This window comes from Protopterus annectens, chromosome 2.part0 (assembly GCF_019279795.1).
Source record: "Protopterus annectens isolate FY-2018-M chromosome 2.part0, PAN1.0, whole genome shotgun sequence".
Classification (NCBI taxonomy): domain Eukaryota; kingdom Metazoa; phylum Chordata; order Ceratodontiformes; family Protopteridae; genus Protopterus; species Protopterus annectens.
Window position 1 is genome coordinate 576,230,558 of NC_056728.1, and position 20,385 is coordinate 576,250,942.

General features: G+C 41.1%; 1 protein-coding gene across 1 annotated transcript in view; it reads left to right on the forward strand.

The window, feature by feature from the left end:
• Positions 1-20,385, forward strand: part of MFHAS1 (multifunctional ROCO family signaling regulator 1) — a 728,976-nt gene that overhangs the window by 380,030 nt on the left and 328,561 nt on the right. The window lies entirely within an intron of this gene.

Genomic DNA, 20,385 nt, shown 5'->3' on the forward strand with positions numbered 1-20,385 from the left:
AGTTTTCAGCTTTTTACTGATCTTTTTGACACAGTCCTTAATGTTTGTAGATTTTGTTTTATTATAATCCTCAATAAGCTTTTTTTCTTTACAAGAGTTTAATGCTAGCATTCCTTCCTTATTAACCGGTCCATAGCAGAACAACATGTCCCAGCAATATGGAAAATTGCACACATTATCCCCTTACACAAAGGCAGACATTCCGCAGAGCTAACCAACTACAGACCAATCGCCATTCTCTCTCCACTATCTAAACTCCTCAAATGATGTATCCACTCCCAACTGATTCATTATCTTACCTTCAACAACCTTCTAGCAACATGTCAACATGGATTTAGGCCCCATCATAGTACCACAAATGCACTCCTGAGTTTTACCAATAGCATCAACCAACTCAGAAACAATGGTAAAATAGTCTCTGCAGTCTTTTTAGACATGTCCAAGTCCTTTGATATGGTCTCCCTCCCCAAACTATTAAATACACTCTCCAAACTGTACCTCAGCCCCTCTGCATTTCACTGGTTCCAAAGCTGTCTACGGGACTGCCAACAGTCTGTAAAATGGCTTAATGTCCTCTTCCCATCACTCAGGAGTACCTCAAGGTTCAATTTATGGGCCACTACTCTTCATTATTTTTACAAACAACCTCCATAGTGCTACCCACTGGCTTCAACTATCCAATATGTAGGTGACACAACACTTATATGTGCCGCTAATAACCTGCAGCACCTCCATGATATAACCCAAAAATCATTTTCAAATACTGAGCTATGGCTGTCTAACCATCAGCTCATACTCAACCTCAGTAAAACAAAACTCATAATCTTCTAACCCACAAATCCTCTCCCCCAGCACCTTCTACATCACAGCTATGAATAATACTCACATTTAATGGTGATTCACAAACAAAACTACTGGGAGTAATAATAGATGACAACCTAAGATTTGACCTACATATAGCACAAACAAGAAAGTTATAAAAATGGGTACTCTTTACAGAAATAAAAAGTATCTAACACCTCTAGAGTTGTCATTGCTATAACCCATCTTCTGTCAACACTTCTGTATGCTTCCCCAGTTCTCACCAACCTTAAAAAGACAGATTAAAACTTGAAACATGCTACAATAAAATAGCTAAATTTGCAACTGACTGCCCACATCATACCAACCACTGTAATTCCTTAAAAACACTCTCCTGGTTAGAAGTCCCACAACATCCATCCTGTTAACCAGTTAACCTTGGCACACAAACTAGCATATCAACCTGAAAAAAAACCTGCCCTTCTAAATATTCTCCAGCCACATACCATAAACCGAAGGCTTTGGTCACCAGATAAATCTCTACTACAAGTGTCCAAATCCACTAATACGGCAGGGGACTCCTTATTTTCTCATCATGTAGCAACAAGCTGGAATTCACTACCTGACAGCATCAGAACCAACACAAATACCAACCAATTCAAAAAGATTCTTAAAAATGATCTTAATGACACCTGGCTTTGCTCGTGTACTACTCCAGGCTAACTAGTTTTAATGGTTCTGGTCAAACTTTTTCTTCTTCCCTAACCAGCCCATAATCTATGCTCTCTCTCTCATGTCTAGATAATATCTAACCTCATCCTTTTCTATCCAGCCCCCCCCCCCACAAACCCTTCCTCAGCTTACTTTGATAAACTATAATTAAACTACAATGTCTACACTACAATAAGGAATTGTATCAGATGATTGTATAATACAGATGTCAGCTATAGTAGCATAGAATGTAATTTCTGGTGTACTGTAAGTCTTGTATTTTTTTGTATAATTTCTTGTATAAGTTTTGTATAATCTCTATATGTGGAGTTTTTTTTCCCTGGAGCTCCGCTGAAAATGATTTTTATCCCAGTCGGACTTTCCCGGTAAGCAAATGTAAAATGTTGTTTGTCTTTTTGGCTTTTCCCAGTTAGGGGTCGCCACAGCGAAACTCCGGTCTGCTAATGATTGGCAGTAGATTTTTTTTTTATGGTGCCGAGTTGCCAGCTCAACGCCCAACCTTCAGCGAAGGCACGCCTATTCACGTATGTCTTTCGGAGGCCACTCAACCGCAGGTAGGACATGCAGACTCCACACAGAAGGCACTCCAGCCGAGAATCGAACAGGTGAACCTCTTGCTTTGAGGCAGCAATGCTACCGCTGTGCCACCACTGCTTATGGTTAGCAAATGTAAAATAAGTAAAATAAAATAAATAAATTCTACCAAGATGGCTTATTTTCACATTTCCCAATATATGTGGTTCTGATTGGGCCTGCTTGGTTTATAGTGTTTGTAATAGGGGAGTAGAATGCGTTGGCCTAAGGGACAGAGAATGCTACATGGGAGCTTGAAATCTTGCAGTTCAGGTTTGAGATCTCATCATATTGTTTTTTGTTTGTCTTTTCAAGTCCTTTAAGTCAGGGGTGTTCATTGTGCAACGTGGCTACCCTGAAGGAAACGTTTACTGATGTGTGATCAGATTTGATCAGAGGTCAGGATACTGTAGGAGCAGTACAAATTGGTGTGATGGTAGCAAGTAGGAGGTCAGGAAGATTTTGAGCCCCAATAGGCTGGTTAACTGTGTATAGAATGCAGTTAGCGTTAAGTCAAAGAATTGTGGGGCACACCCAGCCTCTGTGGTGTAGGTGAGCCAGTCAGTCAGGGAATAGTTTTATTTATTTATTTATTCCTTTGTTCATAGTGTAGTAAGGGCATTTACAGATCTTTCATGGTCTTCTAGGGATATGGAGAATGACCTGTAATAGGCTGTGAATTATTTGCCTTGTTCAGGGTAACTTGAAGTTTAGGTTCTGTTTGCATCAAGTATTGATAGTCCCTGTTATGTGGGGACATGTGGAAGAGGAGGATAGAGTTAGTCAGGTGGACACGAAAGGGACCTACAGCAGGCTGTGAAATAAAAATGTATCTTGTTCAGGGTAAATTTGGTTTAGTGTGATTTTTTGGAAGTATAAATGTGTGTGTGTTGCTTCCTGACCATCTGTGTAAATGAGAGGGTGGCATCCATTTTATCTGCACATCTTACAAATTATGTTATGCTAGTCCAGCGTTAGTTGTCAGTGAGCGTTAGACAATAAGTAGGCTGGGCTTCCATGTTTGCCAAGTGGGCTGAATTACAAAGGGCAGGAATGATATATTGAGCCAATTTAGTTAACAGGTAGAAAAGATACATTTGATATATATATATATATATATATATATATATATATATATACTAGGTGAGAAAAATACACTAACAGTGATGCGATAACTACTTGGACCTTCAGAAAAGAAAATTACGTTAATACAATTTAATTCTAGAGTACTTCATAGCAGGCATTTTGGTATTGCGCTGAAATTCAGTACAACAACAATGTATGGATTAAAGAGGTAGTATAAAATAAACAGGAAATTCTGATGGAAGTACACAGCTATACTGGCTTTTATTTCTAAGAGTATTTCAATACCAACTAGTGATATATAAGGAAACAGAGAAGGGTTCCCCAATCAACCCCATTGCTTAAGAGTATTTCAGATGAAAGAAAACAAATTTCTCGTGTAAAGAGTACTTCTTTGCATAGCTTTTTCAGAGATCATCATGCCAATTCTTATGTTTCAGATTGTGATGCTTTGTTTAATTTCTACAACTTCTGCTTGTGTCTAGTGCGATATTGCAGCATTTTGCTCAAACAAAAGCCCTTAGAGGGGCCTCCTTCAGTTGATGCAGCTGGACTTTCCTCTTCAGAGGACATTCTTTCAGCACAAAATTATTGTATTCTGCAGCTTCTCTGATCTTTGATGTTCTTACCTCCCACTGGTGAACACTTTGATGTCACAGCAGGCTTAGGTGCATTCCATTTGTTTTCTCCCAGTTGCACAGTTTATATTCTGATCCCATTATTGTAGGAAAGTTGCCTAAAACACTAAGATTTTCTAAATTCTCTACTTTTACATGTCAAGTTTGATCTACGTACACACATACTTTTAGTGCTCCTAATGAAGCAAAGCCATCATACTTTTCCAAGTGGTTTTGCAGTATTCATATTACCAACCAGGCCTAGCTGCCTGTACTGCTTGAGAGGGGAGCACAGTAAAGAGGAATGTTACAGCTGCTGATGATGTAAACGGATTGCTAGGAAGAAAAAGACCAAAGGTTGGTGGCTTATCTCATCTTTTGCAAGATGGCAGCAGAGTTGAGAAGGAAGGTTTATTATTTAGTTGCAGGCAAGAGTTAACAGTAAGGAATAAGCTAAGGGAGCACAAAGCTATGCATTAGCCGCTGTCTCTGTGTGGACAGCAGGGGAGCGCTTTTGCATACTGTAACAAAATTAACTGTTTTAAATTACTTTTAAAATATGCTGGTTGCAGTGCAGTGCTCCAGTTTGCTCTTGAGAAATTTCCTGCTACCTCATATGAGTTCAGATTTTATTTTGTATTCAGTAAGTGTTCTGTTCAAGTATCCCTAGCCACTAGTGCTTATCTCCTACGTTATGAGATCTTCTGTGACAAGCCTGCTGAACACAGTCCGTTTTTCAGTGGTGGCCCGAGGGCAATGTCTGATTAAGTGACTTGCACAGAGTTTTACAGTAGACAAATGGAGGTTGTGAGAATCAAACCCAGAACTGCTACAAGTTTAGGTCCAGTGGAATCTAGGAAAAGTGCCTTATGTTTTGACTGCATCTCTCCAGCTGCATTCATAGTTGCTGTGCTCCCTGTTTTTCCTGTCAGGCCATGGCTGTTTGTGGGGCTGGCTTCCACACACCTGATGCACTTCAGCAACATCTACCCTGCCCTTATAGTGTTAGAAGAGGCACTGCTTCCAGTCATGCCTTTGTCTCCATCTTACTTTCCAGCAAATTCCCTTGGTAAGTTACCATGTAGTACTATACCTGCACTTGTGACCTTCCTTCTCCGTCTTATTCTGCAGAAATGCCACTGTTTACCCCACACACACACACACATGCATACACATACAGAGTTCCAGTGACATTTGCTGTGATCAGACTTTTTGGCCCTCTGCAAGGCAGATAAGAGCGAATGACTAACCCATTGATCACAGGTTTTATACCTTGTTCCCCTTGCAGTTACTAGGGGTCATAGGTTCATAGGTATATACTATGCTAACGACCACCGGGGCCTTTATAAGCCTAGCTGCTCAAACCCAGTTGTGCCCCCATGTAACATGGGCATCAGGAAGACTGAATTAGTTGTGAGGTTACTAAGGGTTTAGTTGGGGGGGCATTTTAGGTAATATTTATTGTTGGCCTCTGTCTGGAGGAAGGACTGGGGGTTGAATTTTTGATTTCCCATCCAGTGTCAAGATTAGTGGGAGCAAAGAAGATAGTCCTTTCTATTTTTATCTAAGGAGAGAGCATTCTTTCGTCGTCTCCAACTTTTTACTCTCATGCTTGGTATTTTATCCAGCATCTACTGATGTTCTTCGTCTCACATTGCTGCAGTCATAACCTGTGGGTAGTCAGCTGTCCTCGATCGGCCCAAATACCAAAGAGCTGGGCTGGCGTCAGTCATCGTCGCCTGGAGATTACGTCAGTACGTAGTAGTACTTAAGCGCATGACCAACGCCATATCCTCAGTCTTTCTTGCCGCGTGGTCCGAAGCAGAAGCAGCATTTGCGAGTGCCGTTCAGCGTTCTGAAATTGTCTTTTTTCGAGTTTCAGACCGAAGACCAAGTTGGGCTAAGTACCCCGTTGGGGAAATCTTTGTCTTTTTCTTGCCTCAGTTTCCGGATGTCAGAAAAAGTTAATAATTGCATTTCTTGTGGGAAACAGATACCTCATAGGGATTATCACTCTTTCTGTATTCCTTGCTTGGGGCCTGAGCACGACGTGGTTGGGTGTCACTTTTGTGCTAGATTTAATAAGCGCACCATTAAAAGGAGATTAGACTGTGCCAGGCTTGTTTTTGGTAAAAGGTGTAACTATAACATGCCGTCGGATCCTCCGACGCCCGCTACCGCTAAAAAGCGTAAAGATAAATCTGTGAAGTCTAAACCGGATGAGTCGTCCGTTGCGGATGCCGGTTCTACGGAGCCTCCGGTTGAATCTGTGGATCCTGCTGAGGGTTCGGCTGAATCCCAGGGGGAACCTTTACTTTTGCAGGAGTTGGCCTCTCAGGATTTAGGCCCAGCTGAGGGTGCTTCTCAGGTGTCTGTAGTTCCATCTTTACAGAAGGTTATTAGGCCTTCTACTTTAGTGACTAAAGGCCATGCTAAGGCCAAACCTTGTCTTGTTGGCCCTGGTCATGGTTCTAGCTCTTCAGCCCCTGTTCCTAAAAAACATATGTTGAAAATGGCGGAGGACTTGATTACTTTGATCAGGGGTTCTATGCCCCCCCCCCCAGAGAAAAGGCCTAGGGTGGAGGCAGATTTAGAGGGAATGGATCATTCCTCTGACTACTCTGATTCCTCAGCTGAGGAAATTCAGGATTTCCCTTCTTATTCAGACTCGAATGCAGAGGATTCCTGTCCTTCTGCTTCTCCTCCAGAGGATTTTTCTTTTTCTGAGACTTTACATTCCATGAGGGAACATTTAAGTGGGAAGGCCAGGATTTCTCAGATTCTCAGAAGAGGCTTAGGGAATTTTTGTTTCTACCACAGCATAGGCCCTTGGCTATTCCTCCTGTTTTAGATGTTGTTCAGGATGTTTTTTCTGAATCTTCCCTTAATCCTGATTCTTTGCCTCCTGCCCCTGTTAAGCCGGACAGATATTATAGAGTTCCAGAAGCACATAAATATTTGTACAAAAGTAATAGAGCTGATCCGAAACTATTATTCAAGGTCCGAAGGGTATTAGGGCTTCTGTGGTTAAGAATCCAGTTCCTTTGGATAAAGATTCTAGAGCTTTAAATAGGTGGGGGAAAAAAGTGTACACCTCATCTACGTTAGCTATGAGGGCGCTGAATTGCCAATTTCATATGCTGAAGTATCAGAACTTTTTGTTGGGTCAATTGAAATCTAAGGTGGATGCTTTATCTGAGGGTATAGAGTGTAAGGAGCTCCAGGAGTTGGTTCATGCATCAGATCAAGTTGGCAAGCATTATTTACAGTGTGGTTTCGATGCTCTTCAGGCTACATCCAGGGTGGCTGCTACAGGTTCAGTTATTTGTAGACATGCCTGGCTTAAGGATCAAAATTTGTCAGAGCATGTTAAGGCTCGGATTTTGGATGCTCCTCTTCAATCGGAAGTACTTTTTGGTCCTCCTGTGGAATCAGTTTTGAAAAAGATGGAAGATAAGGCTAAGTCTATGCAGGCGGTCAAGGATTTTATGCAGGTGCAGCCCCCTAAGTTTAGTAGGAATTGGCCTGCTATAGGATGGTCTTATCCTTCTTCGGATTATCAGTCTAAGGGCAGGTCTAGACGTGGTAGAGGCAGAGCCCACACTCAGGGTTCTTTCAGACCTAGGACTTGGAGTTCTCCTGCACAGTCTTCTGGTGAGGCAGGGGTCAGCCCTTTCGTAAACAGACCCAATGACCTGTATCTTCCGCTGCCAGACCCTTCTTTACTGGCAGCTCCTCTAGGAGGAAAGTTGGGACTTTTCAAACAAAACTGGCATTTGGTCACCCAGGACAAATGGGTGTTGGATATAATAAATCACGGGTACAAGTTTTATTTTCACACCTTTCCTCCTTTCAAAGGCATGCCGGATGTGCCTCCTCAGCAAAGGATGGAGGCTCAGGAGCAAATTTCTTTACTTTTGCAGATGGGGGCAATTCAGGTGGTCCCTCCGTCAGAAGTAGATCTAGGTTTTTATTCACGCCTTTTCCTAGTGCCAAAGGGAGGCCAATACTGGATTTGTCCATTCTCAATACCTACCTAGACATTCCAAAGTTCAAGATGTTAACATTACAACAACTTCTGCCTATGCTAGGCAAAGATCACTGGATGGTAACCCTGGATCTCAAAGAGGCCTATCTTCACATCCCTATCAGAACCAGCTGCAGGAGATTCCTGAGATTCCGGGCTGGTACTTCTCATTATCAGTTCTCTGCATTGCCCTTTGGGTTATCTACTGCGCCCAGGGTATTCACAAAAGTTCTGGCTCCTGTGATTGCCTTCCTCAGACAGAGAGGAATACAAATTTATCCTTATCTGGACGATTGCCTGATTCTTGCTCAAAACAAGGACAAGTTACTACAACATCTCCAGTATGTAATGGCAGTTTTAAGGTGCCTAGGGTATTCTGTGAACGAAATAAAGTCCAGTCTAGTGCCCTCTCAGGACATGTGCTTTCTGGGTGTGAGACTGAATACAGCTTCTCAGATGGCATTTCTGACCCCGGACAAACAAAGAACTCTTCATCTGTACTTCCAGCAGTTATCAGTAATGTCCAGGCTGACTGCAAGGACAGTCCTTCAAGCCTTGGGGTTCATGGCATCTTGCATTCTAGTACTTCCCAGTGCCAAACTGCATATGAGGAAGATACAATGGTATCTCAAAAGTGTGTGGACTCAACACAGCCACGGTTTGGACACTGTCATTCGGATTATACCTTGCATCCAGAAGGAGTTCTTGTGGTGGGCTCAGGAATGTCACCTAAACAAGGGACTCTCTGTGATCCGACCAGAGGCGAGTCAGATCCTAACGACAGATGCCTCAGACTTGGCTTGGGGAGCACACTTCAATGGAAAATGGATACAAGACACGTGGCCTCCCAAACTACTACATTTGCATATCAATATGAAGGAGATGTTAGCAGTCCAATTTGCCTTGATAGCCTTCAAGGACCTACTTCAGCCGGGACAGGTGTTGATTCAAACAGACAACACAACAGTCATGTGGTACATCAACAAGCAGGGGGGAACCCATTCCTACCCTCTTTGCAGACAAGCAATGATTTTGTGGGAGACTGCTCTGAGTTTGCACATCAATCTTCAAGCACGGTTTCTGCCAGGAGCACAGAACTCCTAGCAGATGTATTGAGCAGGCAAATTGTGGATCCCCACGAGTGGAAACTGGACCCTCAGGTATTCAAACAGTTGACCGTGGCTTGGGGAGCTCCAGACATAGATCTGTTCGCTTCTCCACTGAATTTCCAACTGCCAAAATTTTGCACAAAGTTGTTCCACCCAAATGCTTGGAAAGTGGATGCTCTATCTTTCAGTTGGAACAATCTTCACGTTTATGCTTTTCCCCCTCTGCCTCTTCTTCCCAAGGTACTCTTGAAAGCCAGGAGGGACAAGCCTTGCATGATTCTAATAGCACCAGATTGGCCTCGTCAGCATTGGTATCCTCTGCTGAGGAGTTTAACTCAGGAGCCTCCTTGGCCTTTGCCACAGGTTCCTCATTTGTTGTCCCAGTCAAACAATCATTTTCTCAATGTCCGCGTGCAGTCCCTGCATCTAACAGCCTGGCGTATTCTGTAATGGAGCCGGTGGGGTCTCAGCTTCCTCAACAGGTTTTAGATGTCATTTTGGAAGCCAGGCGCCTAGTACTAGAAAAGTTTATGCTGATAAATGGAAGAGATTTTTTCTTTGGAGCACAGCAAAGGGCTTTGATGTTTCAGTGCCTAATTTGAGTTTTGCACTGCAGTATCTTACTGAATTACTGGACAAGGGTTTGTCATTCTCTTCTGTGAAGGTTCATGCTGCAGCCATTTCTGCTCACTATGATTGTGACCCTCCTTTATTTTCTCACCCTTTGTTCAAACAATTTCTTAGAGGGGCAAAGAATATAAGACCCCACGTAGAGCTCCTACTCCTTCCTGGGATCTCAATTTTGTGTTGGAGAAACTTACTTTACCTCCTTTTGAACCTGCAGCTACGTCTGAACTGAAGTTTTTGTCTTGGAAGACTGCTTTTTTGTTGGCCATTACTTCTGCTAGGAGGGTATCTGAATTGCAGGCACTCATGGCAGTTGAACCCTTTCTGATATTTCATAAGGATAGAGTTTCTTTGCGAACTAACCCTACTTTTATGCCTAAAGTGATTTCTAATGTGGCCTTGAACCAGTCTATTCATTTGCCTACATTTTATGCTGATCCCCAAAATAAGGGGGAAAAAGACTTGCATTCTTTGGATATCCACAGACAGTTACGTTATTATTTGAGCAGAACTAAAGAGTTCAGACAGAGTCAACAGTTATTTGTTTCTTTTGCTTTGGGTTCACAAGGGAAGGCTGTTTCAAAGCAGACTATTTCTAAGTGGATTGGTCAATGTATTGCTTTTTGTTATTCTCATCATGGGAAGGATGTTCCTGCTGGGATCAGGCCTCATTCTACTAGGGCTACTGCCACATCTACTGCTTTTTGAGGGGGTAGCTACTAAGGATATTTTGGAGGCAGCTACTTGGAGTTCAGTGCACACTTTTACTAAACATTACCATCTCCCTCTTTATTCCAAGTCCAGGGCTGGGTTTGCCACTGCAGTTTTACAGGGCATGTTAGCAGCTCCTAATGCTACTTAGTTTGCCAGCCTCCCGTTTCCTTTGCTTTGGGATTCTACCCACAGGTTATGACTGCAGCAATGTGAGACGAAGAACATAGTACAGTTTTGTACCTACCATAAATGTAGATGTTCGAGGATCTACATTGCTGCAGTCCAATTATCCCTCCCCTCTATAGTTTGTGGTTGGGTGTTTACTATTTTGGCTCTGGCCTTCTTTCATTCTTAGGCCTTCTGACATCTGGGGCAAGAAAGACTGAGGATATGGCGTCGGTCATGCGCTTAAGTACTACTACGTACTGACGTCAGCTCCAGGCGACGATGACCGACGCCAGCCCAGCTCTTTGGTATTCGGGCTGATCGAGGACAGCGGACTACCCACAGGTTATGACTACAGCAATGTAGATCCTCGAACATCTACATTTATGGTAGGTACAAAACTGTACTTTCGCAGGCATAATGGGGGACTGCATAGCATAGTCAAGGCAGGTAGAGAACACCTGTCTCATAATTCAAAGTTAATTAATATCCTGAATAATTTTCACAGTGTAACACAGGATACTTGCCTGTCGGATGTTAAACCCTGCCTTACATATCTGTGCAGCTTAATGTATTTGCTTCTTTTTCTGCATTTATTACAGCCTGTAACATCATTAGAGTGGTTGCAGTCTACATTTCTGCTGCCCCCTTCTTTTGCTAGCTTGATAAATTATCTGCACTACTTTCATCTGTACTGTTTTCAGATCTTTTACAGTGTTACAGCATCAGTCTTTCCTCCAGCAGTGTGACATGTATTGATTCTTGAAAACACATCATTATTTCAGCAGCCTCACAATAGGAGACCACTGAGCAGCATCTTAGCAAGTCATTCTCTTGCCCCTTACTCCTGTAACACATGCTGCCAGCACTGTGCTTTTCATGTCTTCCTCCTTTATAAGTCTTTAACTGACGTTGTTAGAAGCTGGGCAAAGCATGCAAGGCTGGAGCAGTCACTTCTAGAAGTGACAGAATATTCCTGAAATTGCAAAGTTTGACACCATTGTGCCCTTTCTGCAGATGTTCCTTTGTGTGTAATTAGAGGTGCATTATGCAGGAAACTGTAGACTCGGTTGTTCACATTACACTTAAAAATGTGACAGTACCCCACTTTATATTACATTTTGATTGCAGGAGACCAAAAGCTGTGCAGTCTCTCCTTTAAGTGCTTTTACCATTCTGCCTCCCTGCACCCATGCTCTCCCCCTGGAACCTTTTTCCCTTATGTCTAATGTCCTTCTGAATGTCTTTGTGGATTTCCTCTCCAGCACCCATTAAGGTCATTATCCCTTTCTGAAGAGTAAGTCTCTCTAGTCTGTTGCCTGTACCCTGTGTTCCCCAATTCCTTCCTTGACATGATCTTGTACACCACTGTTATATCTCTTTATCTGTTTTGATCTGATGAGAAGAGCTACAGAGCCTGTCCCCCTGAGGATGTTCCCCAGCATTTTATTAGATGCTGTCATGTTCCGGTCACACTGCCCATGGTGATCCAGCCTACTTTGTTGTCTTCCATTCATTTTTTTTTCAGTTGACCTGAAACTGTAATACTCAACAGTAGTTACAGATATTTTTACAGAATCAAAATGGTGGGATATGGCTATCCTTAACAGAGGAATCATTTTCTAACATGAAATGTTCTAGTGCTGCATATATCTGACCACAGTGAGGAAGGTTAATGTTTAGCACATGCTGAGACTGTTGTTCAGAAAGCATATGGGGTGCTGTGTTCATAAATCACATGACTGATACTGAATGTATCCTTGGGGTTGCATCTCACCCCTAAACTGAGATGTGCACAGTGTTGTTACTGGTTCAGTCGGCCATACCTTGTACATTTTCTCATTTGTAACCTTTATTTCTTCCTGACATAGAACAAAATGTTACCTGCCTAGCTCTTGTGAAAGCTGAACATTTTCATCATGTCAGCCCACTGTATGTTACAGTTTTTGTAGATGGGGTACTGTATTACAGAAGTGGCTGGACTACGTACACGCTGGTTTTCAAAGTCCGTTGAACATGTGGAAGAAACTAACAAATGCAGGTTCTGTAAAAAAGAACTGGAAAAACAGTTGTACATCTTGTTACTGGGTGTGATACACTCATGGCAAAGGGCATGTATACTGAAAGGGACAGTAATGTGACAAGACTGTTGCATCGGGGATTGTACAAACAATACAATATTGAAGTAGTTGAGATGCTTTGGAAACATGAACCACAGAGCATTGTAGAGATTGATGAAGTTTATATCACATGGTGTCATCCATTATCAGCAGTTCAAAAAATAGATGCAAGAAAACCAGATGTAGTAGTCCAGGAAAAAAGACACAAGTAGCATTCTTCATTAAAACTGCTGCACACAGTGATTACTGTCTTACTTAGAGACACAAAGCCATAAAATACCAGCATTTGCAGGCAGAAACAGGAGCAATGTGGAAGAAGGATACCCAGACAATTCCGATAGTAATAGGAGCGACAGGTCTAATAAAAAAATAAATAAATAAATAAATAAAAAATTACAGTCATATTTAGATATGCTATCATAATGTTAGAAACCCACAGATTTGGAGAAATTAAACGGAGAGAGAGAGAAAGACTTATTGTAGAATACTGCATCTGAGGAGCTGGGTCAGCAGGCTTTAGATGTAAAGGTCGCTCCTTATGTACATCTGTAATGTAATATAGTATAACAATATGCATCATCAGCAGTTTGAGGATTCTGAAGTACCTGTTAGGGGAAAGAAGTTACTGTTCCTTGCAGAAACTCTTACTAGGAATACTCATTCACTCAGAATGCATGTCCACACCTCTCAACTGTCCAGATTTTTTGCAGAATGTCCAGATTTTTACCTCATTTTTGGTCTGTTCCTCATAAAATTTGTGATTCTTCTGGCAAACCTCTGTGATAATCTGGTGATTGAAGTCACTGAATAATGACATACGTTTGAGTTTCAGACTTCAAATCCTTCAGAAAAATGCATATTAACACAAACCATGTTATTCTAGCAACTTTCTAAGTTTATAAAAGCAATATTTTAAATCTGTCCTTATTTTTGGGCCTTTGCCCCCCCCCCCCCTGTCAGGCTTGGTCCAGATTTCTAGCACTAAGAGGTTGAGAGGTATATGTACACTCATACAGACTGGTTTGTTGAGTTTAGGTTTTGTTCTGTGTAATTTTGTAGCAAAGCACAGTCTTCATTGTTTAATGCAGTGCGAGTTAACAAGTGGCCATGCAGTTCCTGGTATCTGAAACTGGTATAGTATTTGCAGCTGTGTTACTGCTTTTGAATTGATGTTGCTTGTTGTGTTCCATGTGTGGTTATACTTGCCAATCGTCCCTTTTACATGCAGATGACAATATATCTGCAGAGTTTAAAAACTTTGAAATTTTGTCCTGCTTGTTGTATATGTACATTATTTTTTTTCTTCTGTTGAACAGGCAGGTAAATGATTTGGCTCAAAGATGCCTTTCAAGCATGATATGGGCCAAAGGCAGAAGATTACAGAATTCAAACACAACTGGTGACATAGAAATTTTTAAAAAAGTAGCACGTCATGTGAACAGGCTGTGACATGAGATCTGGCTTTGACAGTTTGCCTTTTAAAGCAGCACACTTCTAAAGAGTAATTGGGTTGAAGAGTGCTCATCAGCAGTTTTGCATTTTCTGTAATAAGCAGGTTTACTCAGGCATGGACTTTTCTGTAAGATTAGTGTGCATGCATATGTCTGCACGTGTATGTTGGATTATGCAGAGATTTTAGTTGTGTAGTGTCATATATACTTATGAGCAAAAAATGTAACAAACAGCAGCGAGCTGCACTGAAAAATAAATTCTATTAAATCTCATGGAATTCTTCTGCATACACGTGTGTTGTGCCATGTGCCTTTCCAGATGTCAGATTGCCTAATCTTTAACACCTGCAGTATGTACACTAATGATAGCCTATGCCCATTCTTTGTGTGAGGTTGTGTACACTGACTGCTGTGTAAGTGAGGCTGCATCATGGAGGACTGAGCTTGCCAACTGTTGAGAGCCTAGAAGGAGCAGCATTCCTTGTAATTGGTGAACTGAAAAGTGAAACCTTTGGTTAATAGCAGGTGTGGATTAAGGTTAAATCTTGCTGTAGCAGTGCAGGGAAGGCAGTTAGTTCATTTCGTTATTAATGAACACATGGCCCAAAATAGAATACAGTGTACTGCCTTCAGGGTTTCTATTACATATAGTGGAGTTTATTCTTAATGTTTTTTGGTAGTTTCTGTGTAGTTAAAAATTCCCTGAAAACTTTAACAGATGTCTGGGTAGCTTTCCATACTACTGTAATATGAATCCCCAACCTGCAGTTCAATTGATTTAACTTTCCACCGAATTTTTTAACTACTATTTCTACTTGCTGAGATAAGAATAATTAGGAACAGATTTTTGAATCCCATCCCATCTGGATTGGGCATGCATACATTAGCAGATGTTCAGTTTCAGCTGAATGTAATCAGGAAAAACAAAAAAGTGTATGAAAAAAGGAGTAGCGTTATAATAGTGCTGTGTTTTCATTTTCCATGTGAAAAAATAAGTTGTTGCCTCACAGTTAGACATTGCACGTTCGATTCTCAGTTAGGGCGTCTTCTGTGTGTCGACATGCGTGAATGGGCATTCCTTCGTTGAAGGTTGTGCGTTAGGCCCGGCAAGCCAGCACGTAAAAATCTACTGCCAATCATTAGCGGACCGGAGTTCCGCTGTGGCGACCCCTAACTGGGAAAAGCCGAAAGACAGTTTTATTAATTTGTTGGCCTGTGTATGGCTTCTTAGGTGTGAAGCTAAAAATATGATCAGAAGTTGAAGAAAATGTTCTTTATATGTGTCATTGTTACAGGCATTTCCTGCAGAAATTCAGTTGCAGCTTCCTGTTCTTTGCGCCCTTCCTCTAGCTGGGCGGGCTCCTCTATCTGAACAATGTCACCACACTTCTGGTACAAAGAAAAGCCACCCTGTGCTGTCTTCATTTCTTTCTTGCTACATTGCAGCATTGCTCATTCATGCTGGGGTCTATAATTAGGAGGCTTGGCTGGTTAAGGAAACACGTCCTGCCAGAGGATGTGAAGGTGCAACTCCTCAGTGTGCCGCTTGACAAGGAGTTGCTGTTCAGACCCTCTTCTCAGTAGTTCTTCAGATAACTAGAAGAAAAAGTAAGATGATAGATAAGTAGACTTAGTCAAGTAACTGTCCCACTCACCCATACCTAGGTACATTAGTAATTACCTCCCCAAACACTGGACGTTCTACTGATACCAGAAGAATTTAAAACAAGTCAGGGGGAGCCTGGGGACCTTCAGGGCCATGCCATGACTCAGACTTCTCCCCCTTACCCCAAACCCCACCCAGACCTTAAATCCTCCTCTTTTCCAAAATGCCACCTTTAGGATTTGTGATATCTGGCTCTTTTTACAGAAAATTCAAAAGAAATTACTGAGATTGTATTTCAGGGATACAGGCCCTATCTGTCCTAAAATTGTAAGAAATGCCTCTTATACCATCAACTAAAGGCACCTATACAGCCCCTACTGGATAAATTATTGCAACAGGTAGTGATAAGAAGAGTCTGAAGGGAAGGAGAAGGCACCACGTTTTTCTCAGGGCAACTCCTAGTGTCAGAAAAGCACTTTATAGGCTTAATCTGTCACATTTAAAAAAAACTACTAACAGTCCTAGAGTTGAAGGTTTTTTTTCTTATATGCCCTTGTACCATCCTGTTTTCCTAAGCCTTGATGATAACCCTGGATCTGTAGGCTACCTACATTAGCTTTCCTATACACAGGGATCACCACCAATTTATCATATTCAAAGCAGGAGGATCCCGCTATCATTTTAGTTCCTTGCGCTTTGGTACAGCTGCTGTGCTTTGGTTTTCTCCTAATGCCTTACTGCAGTGGTAACGCACTGTTGAGCCAAGGCCGTTCACATGTACCCATATCCAAATGATTGCCTTATTCAGGCCCAATCACAGGAATAATCAAGGAAGAGGTTAACTACACTGAAGTCTCTTCAGAAACTAAGATTCTGCTGATACTTCCCCAAATCCAGTCCGGATCCTGAAGGGCAATGGTCTTCCTGGAGGGGGGCTCTGCTGGACTCACAAAAACACCAGGTTGCCCTCCTTCAGGACAAGGTAGATTTTCTGGCCAGTTCTTACAGGAGAATGATTTGAAGAGATTTTGTATTTGCAATGAAATTCTTGAGGATCGTAGGGTATATGGCATCAGTTATTCTCATCATCTCTTTGTTGAGGCTGCAATAGTGATCCCTGCAAAGAAAAAAAAGTTTGTCCAGATGTCAGTCCTCAACTACAGCTTAGCTCTGATAGGTTATGAGTACAACAGTGATCCTGCTCAAACATCTAGCATCGTGGTAAGTTCCTCACGCCACTGTACTTTATTTAATTATAAAGTTTTCAGGTCTCGTGGCTTTCATCGAGATGATGGAAAAAAAAACTGAGACTACAAACGTAAATCATCAGAGTTCAATTTGCATGTTTGTGTGTGGTTTAAAATCATAAGTTAATTAAATTCAATAATATGGTATTTTTTCTGCTTTTCTTTTCAGTCTGTTAAAATACAAATGCACTTTAGAAACAAAAAGTACAGAGTATTTTAGAGCTATACAGTTAAGGCTCATATACAGAATACAAGCCGGAAGCTATAACTCAAAGTGGAAAGGGATGATGATGAAGCAGGGAGGAAATTCTGGAAATAAGGGGAGACTGGGATTTTGGATGGAGATCCGTAAGAAGAATAATAGTAGCCATACAGAATATTATATTTATAAAGTAGCAGAAAATATTCTAAGAAGTAAGCCAACATGAGAATGGAGGAAGGAGATTCTACAGATAGGAATGACTGCGATTAGGGATACAGAGAAAAGGCAAGGGGGAGTTGGAAGTTACTGGACGAAGCTGGCAAAGGAAACAAGGTATTGGGAACAAATAATTAGAGAAGGAATAGAAGCCAAGAAGATATTTAGACTGCAGGCTAGAGACTGATTTCCCTATCACGGATTGATAACAGACTGTAGGTAATGAGAAAAGAATAGGGGAGTCCTAAGTGAAGGCCTGCTGTGGCAGAGCTTTTAGCTGAAACAGAGTGGAATCAATTAGAGCAGGTTAGAAAAGCTAGGTAAGAGAGATTGGGCAAACAGTTCACAAGGAAACGATGGGAGGACATATGTGTGTCTCACGAATATGCAATAAAGTCTACAAGATTTAAGATTTTTGCTTATAAGTGTTTGCATTTGTATTTTTATACCCAAGTAGACTACAAAGAATTTTTCCTCAGGTAGATGGCAAATGTTAGAGGTGTGATGGAGAAGAAACGGGTAACTGGGAATATATGTTATGGGAGTTTAGATAATGGGCAAACTATACTGTATACCAGCACCTTGATTGGAGAACAAACGTTCTCCAGCAGGGTATTAATGTACAACTAATACCCTCTGAAAAACGAGTCTGCTGCTTCACAGCAGCATTTCAAGCTGCTGTAGAGCTCGGGCTGAAAAAAAAGCTAATGGCTGCTATTATTTTACGCTCAATAAGCAGCACTGTTGTTTAGCGAGTGTAAAAGGTAAAAAAAAAAGAAATAAATAAAAGAAAAAATGTTTGTGTGTATGTCTGTGTATATGTTGTAAGTGTATGCATGCATGTGAGTAAAAGCAAGATTGAACTGTTATTTTACACTCGCTAAGCAGCAATTTTCCTGTTTAGCGAGTGTAAAAAAAAAAGAAATGAAACCGAAAAAAGTGTGTGTGTGTGTGTGTGTGTGTGTGTACGTGCATCTTGACATACCTCTCAACTGTCCAGATTTTGGTAGAATGTCCAGATTTTTGCCTTGTATTTTTGGTGTGTTCCTCATAAAAGTTTTAGTTTTCTGACAAATCAGTGAGAATTGAAGTCAGAGAATAAAGGCAGACATTTGAGTTGTAGACTTCATACCCTTCAGAACATTCATGCTAATGGAGCACCTGTTATTCTGTCAACTCTCTTAAGGTTATAAGAGTAATATTAATTGTCCCTATTTTGGGGTCTTTGTCCCCCCATTATTTATGTCTTTCACCAGATTTCTTCTGATAAAGAGGTCTTATCTCAACATATCTAGATAAGATTAAAATAAACTGGGGAGAAAGGTTCAAAATAACATATTTTAAATGATATAAATGAGAGAGGAATTGGAGTGCCTACCGTAATGTTTATTTTTTAATAGCAATGATTTATTAAGAATAAATAAGACTGAAATGCGATACTTAAAAACATTTAAAAAAAAACACTATCATTATAAAACTCTTAGCTTCATACTAATACTCTATGCTCTACCTTGCATTTAAAAGACTATGCTCACCTCACTAAATGATGGTCGCTTTTCAGACACATTCAGTTTACACTTTATGACTGTAACAGCTTGTTGTTTTCACATGGGCAGTTTTATATATATTTGGAGATAATATGCAAATACCTGATGCAAACCTTGGCTTGAAAATTAAAGACTCATTTTTCTGAGGTCGCTTAGGTCGCTCATCCATAAAAGTATTTGACTGAGAACTGGTACTAGTGTGTGTGTGTTATGAGCTGTGACATTAGAACGCCAGTAGACTTGACAGAGTTACAAATGAGTATGTATACAGGAGTTAAATTGAAGAAATACAACTTATAACGTTCAAGTTATATTAAACATTAAGCAGGTCATTTAGCCAGGGAACTTTTTTCCCCAGTTACCCTTGGGGAAAGTTTAGCCTTAATAACAGTCCCCTCAGGTAAATTGTATTCTTCCTAAAATCAGTTATATAAAATTATGTCAGTGTTTTCCAGAATTTAAAATATTTTTTTTTCTAAAGAAACTCTCACTTGCACAACTTTCTGAAGAAGTTGAGAATTAATTAATTAACCATTTGTAAGCCAATCCAACTGATATCTACTACTACTACTACTTCTTTCGGCCTTTTCCGGTTAGGGGTCGCCACAGTGGATCACCTGTCTGCTCATGATTGGCAGTGGACTTTTACAGTATCGAGTTGCCAGCCTGGCGCCCAACCTTTCACAGAAGGCACACACACACGCATGCACTCACGCCTAGGGCCAATTTAGAGTGTCCAATCCTCCTACAGCATGTCTTTGGGATCTGGGAGGAAACCGGAGCACCCGGAGGAAACCCACGTGACCACAGAAAGGACATGCAGACTCCGCACAGAAGGCACCCCAGCCATACACATGCGCAGTACATCAGCTCTGAGGCGGCAGTGCTAACTGCTGCACCATCGCGGCCACCCCATTCCAACTGATATCTACTGAACAGTTTAATTCTTAATCTTAATACTCTAAGCATTTACAGTTCTCATGTACATATGATTTATGTTTTCAAATAATTACTATATATAGTGTGTCGATTCCTGCTTACAGGAGAAGATCCCTATCTCTCTATCTGTTTTGTATTAACATATACTACAGCAAGTTTGAAGTATTAGGCAGAGGAACTATTTTACATCACAAAATATAAAAAAGTAGTACTTAAAAAAATAAATAAGTAAAACACAACAAATTTGCAGAAAGAGCATTCTGTAAGCACAGTAATGCCCTCCGAAGTGTGTTGATGTGTAATTAACGCCCTTCCAGAGGTGTAGCGTCGGGCCTCATGTACACCCCTGGGTGAGCGATAATTACACAATAACATACACTCTGTCAGGTATTATTGCTTGTATGAGTTGACAGACATTAAAAGTTCTCATAGGTTCATAGATTAAAAGTTTTCCACAGAGTACTCTGCTAGAAATATTGTGTGAGCTGGGATAAAGGATCTGAATTGCTTTGACATAATAAAGCCTTGTTAAGTTTAATTCTGGTGGCTGTCAATAAAGCATTTACTAGAAAATAGAAGTCGAAGTCTAAACCATCAGTATTTGAAGTA